The 6,566-nt window shown below is 36.9% G+C and overlaps 1 non-coding gene across 1 annotated transcript; it reads left to right on the plus strand.

Moving 5' to 3' along the window:
- The first annotated feature begins 5,496 nt into the window (after positions 1–5,496).
- Positions 5,497–5,603, plus strand: LOC120576273 (small nucleolar RNA R71). Its single transcript, XR_005642350.1, has one exon. It is a non-coding gene; the product is annotated as a small nucleolar RNA R71 (small nucleolar RNA).
- The last annotated feature ends 963 nt before the right edge of the window (positions 5,604–6,566 follow it).

Here is a 6,566-nt window from a genome sequence, read left to right on the forward strand (position 1 = left end):
GAAACCAGTGTTCCTACACCTGATGTGGAGATCACTTCTCCTAATCAAATTGCGGTAGAGTCAAGTGGTCGCCAGGGTGAAGTGATGAGATAAAACCGCAAGTGCACGGTCTTATCGAAGTAGTAAAATATGAGTATCGTTCCGACAGGGAGTTATGAATTCAATTAACTTTTAACAATGATTAGATGAAAGTTTCAAAGGTTAAAAGTTTGGATTTTTAATTATAAGAAAGTAAAAGAAAAGATAAAAGCCTTGGAATCATTGGTTCATCCTAATGACAAGTCCTTCACAAACCAAACTATTAAACTTATAACCTTATGTTAGACCTAATTTCTCAAGACAGTTTCTCTTTTGTTCCTCTAGCAACCAAGCCTATTTCGCTGACTTGATTACTATTAGATTTTGGTTCCTCTAACGACCAAGCCTATTTTGCTGACTTGATCATTATTAGTTCCCTTGAAGATCGAAACTATATGTCTCAAAGATTGCAAAGCCTATTTCGCTGACTTTGCAATCTTTGTCTAAATTCATTTGTTCGAATATCAAAACTCCACTTTCGTTTTATGAATTGATATTTGAGATGATGGATAAACAATTATCAAACCCTCCACTTTCGTTTCCACAGTTTGATAATGGTTGATCCATGTTAAAGCGGTGAATTTAGATAAGGAATTAGGGTTACATAAGATTAAGGTTTAAAGCTTGGTTTGATTAGGATTATGTCATTAGACTTATCCAACAATCCCAAGACAAGAGAAGTCTACTCACTGACATTCATCGTAGACAAGGAGAAGAAGAGAGAAAGCATAAAAGTAAATAACAATAAAGTAAATGAACTTTTATTAGAAAACAATTGTCACATATTGCAATTCCAAGAAAAGATGAATATTTGTGATGGCTAGCTACTCTATTTATAGCACACATTCGACTTAAAATCTAAGCAAGTATATTCCAAGAATATTCCTCGAGAGATTGCGCGCAAAAATAGAATAGCTCAGAATCCAAGCAAAAGCAGCAAAAGGTGTTCTGAAGGGTGGCACGGCCGTGCCAAGCCTAGCACGGGCCGTGCCAACATTCTGACTTGAGGGAGACTTATTTTTGTCTCCGAATCTTCATATTTTTGTACCGAATCAGCTCCAAATCCCTTTCTTTTGCTCCAAGACTCAATCCATCCAATATTCGTTCCTGAAATATAATAAAATGCAATTTGTAGTAAACTAGCTCAAAAAGGAAATAATATTAAAATAAAATAAACTTAAATATAAATAAAACTAAACTAAATATCCTATAAAAATAGATAATAAATGACTCATCAAACTCCCCCACACTTGAATCTTTGCTTGTCCTCAAGCAAAAGGCATAAACATAGTAGCACCAACAGTTATATCAAATGACAATCCAATTAAAGCACATGTCTCCTCAAGGGCTTAAATCCCAAATGTACACTAATCACAAACTCAAGCATTTCTTGTAATTTTTATTCAACCCAACGATCAAGTTTCAAGTGAGTGTGTGTGTAAAGTCCAACCCTTTTCCTGCTCCTGTATAAGATAGGCATTATGAGGAAACATGGTATAATCCTAGCACTAAACCAACCAAGAAAGATTCCTTCTATAATTCATATAAGAAAGATGGGAGTATTTGAGAATCTTTGTTCTTTGCCATTTGCACATTTAAGTTATTTATTTAAGGAATAACATCTTCACGTAGGAAGTCGGAGGGCCTACCCCCTTCCCCAATCTAGATTCAATGGTATCCCTTAAAACATCATCTTCACGTAGGAAGTCGGAGGGCCTACCCCCTTCCCAAATCTAGATTCAATGATGCTTTTTAAAGTTTTTCCTTAAGATAACAATCATCTTCACGTAGGAAGTCGGAGGGCCTACCTCCTTCCCCAATCTAGATTCAATGATGAAATCTTGGAATTTATTTGGCTTTTTGGCTTTTTATGAACTCCCTTATACTCACTTATACTACTGGCACTTTGAGAATCTTTAAAGGTTAATGCACCACTAAGATTAAAACGTGTTTCCTTAAAATACCTATTCATACATTACTCAAGGGAAGCAACTTTGTGTTTTTCTCATTGGAGAATTTTATTCACTTTAAAACGAGATGTGGGTATATCAAGAAGAGTTAAAACACAAGAGTTTGCTTTTATGTACAAGAATCAACAAAATAAGAGGAGACAATGAAAATTTTTGTGTCATGATATTTTCAATAAAAATTAGTTACTTAACCATGCCTTTTACAATAAAACAAAACAAAAGAATAAAGTTCAAGGGAGTTTGGAAACACTACGACTAAAGACACTTTATTAGGCTCCCCCCACACTTAGGAGAAGCATTGTCCTCAATGATTCAAGATAAAAGAAAAATAAAAGAGGAGGAGAGGAAGAAGAGTGAGATAGAGATTGAAGAGATAAGGTGAAAAAGAGGAAGAGGAAAGCTCACATTTTTATTGAGGTTCATAGGGAGGGCCTTGGAGGTTGAAGTGTTGCATCATGTTCCGAAGCATTTGGTTATTTTCTTCGGATATGCGGTTGCCCTGTAGGACATCATTTCTTAGACCGGATAATTCAACACCTTGGCTTTGTTGCTCGGTGCTTATCCTTTGTACCTCGGTTTGCATCCATGCCCATCTTTCATTGTTGTCGTTATGGTCATGGGGCTCCTCTTCATGGTGCATGTGTGCATCTTCTTCGTCACCTTGATTATGCTCTTCATGTACCTGTAATCCATCACTAACATACAACAAATTTTCCTCCACCTCGGGGTTAGTCCGAGATGGGTTAGGAAGTAGAAATAAAAGAGGTATGCGAAGTTGAAGTGCATAAGTCATGGGTGGGTGAATCTTAATGAAGTTCATAGCAACAAGGGTTTCAATATTAAGCCTATTGTTGCCCTCAATTGGATTTATCCCATCTTCCTCACCCACTCCAAACTTCCTAGCGATGAAGGTAATGATACCACCGACTACTATCTCAGCTCTATTATCAGGTCTAGCTCCTATGGAGGAAAGGTAATCAAGTAGGTAGAAACAAGTATTAACGGGATTGTTACTAAGCATTGCCCAAAGCATAAAAAGTTCATCCGTCCTAGTTGTTCCTACCTCTTTTCTACCCCAAATGGTACAAGCCATGACTCTCTGGAGGTATCTAAGTACTGGGTTGTGAATGTTACTAGCCTTATTGTTGCGAGGATTATATTGCCTTAACCCGGTAATGCATTTCCAAAAGAGAGCGGGGTCATAGTTTTCCGACTTTAAATTTGGATTCCAAGAGTCATGGATGAACCCCGCATTTGCAAAGTCCATCTCTAACAGAAATTTTCAAGAGACATCTCATAATCCATATTCAAAAGTCGGAAAGAGACTCTATGATTGGGGTTGTCAAAATTCACTTTATCCTTCGTAAACTCAATAGAACTTAAGAATTCATAAGTGAAATTTTCGAAACCTTTCATAGGTCTAAGCATATCAACCCATCCTAAATTTCCTAGTAAGTTAAACACATTATCCCTTAGTCGTAGCACACTCAAAGTATAAGGATCTGGATATCGACAAGGATGCGAAGGTTTAGAGAGAAGAATTTTATACCTGTCCCTTTGCTTGGTGTCCTTGAAGACTATGTCATGATTCATGGCTTGCGTTTTCTTCTTTGATTGTGGTCCTCCGGAAGAGCTTGCTCCACCTTTCCTAGATGCCATTAATCCTTAACCTTGGTTAACCTTTTGTGTTTTGGTGAAGGTTGGGTTTTGAGTAAGTGTTAGGAGTTGGGTTGGGTGAATTGGTGAAGAATTTGTGGGTTTTTAGGTAGGTGAATGGGGGCTATGAATTTGATGATTTTTGGTAGGGATGGAGGAAAGTTGTTTTGGAATGGTGTGTTATGATTGGGATGGTGTTTGTGATTGATGGGGTAAAGAATTGGTGTGAATTGGTGAAGTTTTGAGGGAGATTTGGAGTTTTTGAGGTTTTGTGGTTATGGAGGTTTTAGAAAAATGGAAGGATGAGAGATGTTTGTGGTCGAGAATGGGGGATGAAGAAGATGAAAGGGGAGGTAAAACCAAACCTGGGGTCGGGCACAGCCGTGCCAATATTAGCACGGGCCGTGCCAACTTCCTGGATAATGAAATGGTTTTTGGAGGGCAAGGTCTGGCACGGCCGTGCCAGTGTGAGCACGGGCCGTGCTAAGGTTCTGGATAGATTGACTTCAAAAATTTTTCGTTTTCTCGAATCATACTCGGACAATTACCTACAAAACAAATAAAAACAAAACAAAACAAAAACAGTTAAATGCGTGGGTTGCCTCCCACGAAGCGCTTCTTTATAGTCATTAGCTTGACGTTCAAGAGGTTTCTCTACCCTATACCCAATCTTTCCCAAAGGGATAGTGGCGTCAACCTGGCATTCTCTCCCAAATCACACATGGCTTTCTCAATGCTTTCGGATCCTATGACACAAGGTATGGGGAAATTTTCTGGATTCTTAAGTTTAGATGACAATTTGGTTGGAAGTATTTCAATAAAAATTCTAAATTGGTCATCTAACTTTGATTTGACAAAACCTTGTGTTAATGGATTTTTAGCCTCATGAGGTGGTGAAACAAATGGCTTTTCATTTTCTTCTATAGTTTTCTCACTTTGAGGCTCATCACTTCCTATCTCTCCCTCATTGTTCTTAATTTTCACAACGGGGTCCTCTAATTGGTTACCATCCCTAAGAATAATAGAACTTATATGGCCTTTGGGGTTGGTTTCAGTTTGACCTGGAAAGATCCCGGTGGTTTGAGAGGAAGTAGTCACGTGTTGGGCCACTTGAGAGATTTGGGTTTTAAGTATCTTATTGTGAGTTGCTATGGAGTCTACCTTGGATGTGATTTTGGAAAAAGAGTCATTCAAAAATCCCGTTTGGTTTTTAAGCTCTTGGAGCTGCTTGGATTGATTTATAACATAATTTTCCATTAAAAGTTCCAAGCTGGATTTTTGAGGGACTCTTTGGTTGTTTGCATAACTGGGTGGTGTTGCTTGTTGTCCAAAAAGATTTTGAGGGGTTTGATAAAAAAATTGGTTGTTTCTAAACCCTCGATTATATTGAGCATAGTTTACTTGCTCAGGACCTCTAACAACACTACCTAGTTGGCAATCAATGCCAATATGGCCAAATACACCACAAACTTCACAAGGAGGTGATACAGGAGCAGGTGTGACAACACTAGTATTCATTGTATCAAATTTTTGTGTCAGTGTGTCAACCTTAGCAGTTAGATGATCAAGGGAGGAAATTTTGTACATACCTGCCTCTTTTTTAGAGGGTGAAGAAGCAGTGATGACTCTCTCACTTGTCCACCGATAGTGGTTTTGTGCCATGCCCTCGTTCAAATCATATGCTGCTGTGTAAGTTTTATTCATCAAAGCTCCACCTGCAGCTGCATCAACATAGATTTTTGTGGTATACGAAAGACCATTATAAAAGGTGTGGATAATAAGCCACTTCTCTAAACCATGATGGGGGCAAAGCCTAAGCATTTCTTTGAAACGCTCCCACGCATCGTAAAGAGATTCACCATCTTTTTGAGTGTATTGAAAAAGCCTCGCCCTGAATTGAGCGGTTTGAGAAAGGGGAAAGAATTGGGCAAGGAAAGCTCGCCTCATTTGGTCCCATGAAGTGATAGAACCAATAGTCAATGAATGAAACCAAGCACTAGCTCTATCCCTTAAGGAAAAATGAAAGAGGTGCAGCTTTACGGCCTCTTGGTTTGCCTTCAAAGTTCCACTGAGTTTTAAAAAATTTGAAACATGAAGATTCGGATCCTCAGTGGGTGATCCGAAAAATTGATTTTGCTGCACTAGGTAAATAAGTGCAGGCTTTATTTCAAATTTACTACCCTCAACCGTTGGGTACACAATAACATCGTACGGCTCATCTGAAGATGTGATTGCATACTCTTTGAGAGCACGTTTCTCATCCATGTCGTTATTATTGTCTTTGAGCCATGCCTGAAATCAAAACAGTTAAAGATAGAAAATAAAAAATAAGGAGAAAAGGAGGGAGATATATATATATATATATATATATATATATATATATATATATATAATAAAAATAAAATAAGATAAGGAAATAAAATATATTATAAATATATAAAAAATAAAAAAAATAAAAAGGTAAGAAAAAGGAAATAAAATATTTTATAAATATATATATATATACTATTTTATATATATATATATATATATACTTTTTTTATATTATATATATATATATTTTATTTTTTTTAGACTAACCACTATTAAAAAGTTAATCAAATTACAATAACTCCCCGGCAGCGGCGCCAAAAACTTGATGAGATAAAACCGCAAGTGCACGGTCTTATCGAAGTAGTAAAATATGAGTATTGTTCCGACAGGGAGTTATGAATTCAATTAACTTTTAATAATGATTAGATGAAAGTTTCAAAGGTTAAAAGTTTGGATTTTTAATTATAAGAAAGTAAAAGAAAAGATAAAAGCCTTGGAATCATTGGTTCATCCTAATGACAAGTCCTTCACAAACCAAACTATTAAACT

This window comes from Medicago truncatula, chromosome 6 (genome assembly GCF_003473485.1).
Source record: "Medicago truncatula cultivar Jemalong A17 chromosome 6, MtrunA17r5.0-ANR, whole genome shotgun sequence".
NCBI classification, from domain to species: Eukaryota; Viridiplantae; Streptophyta; class Magnoliopsida; order Fabales; family Fabaceae; genus Medicago; species Medicago truncatula.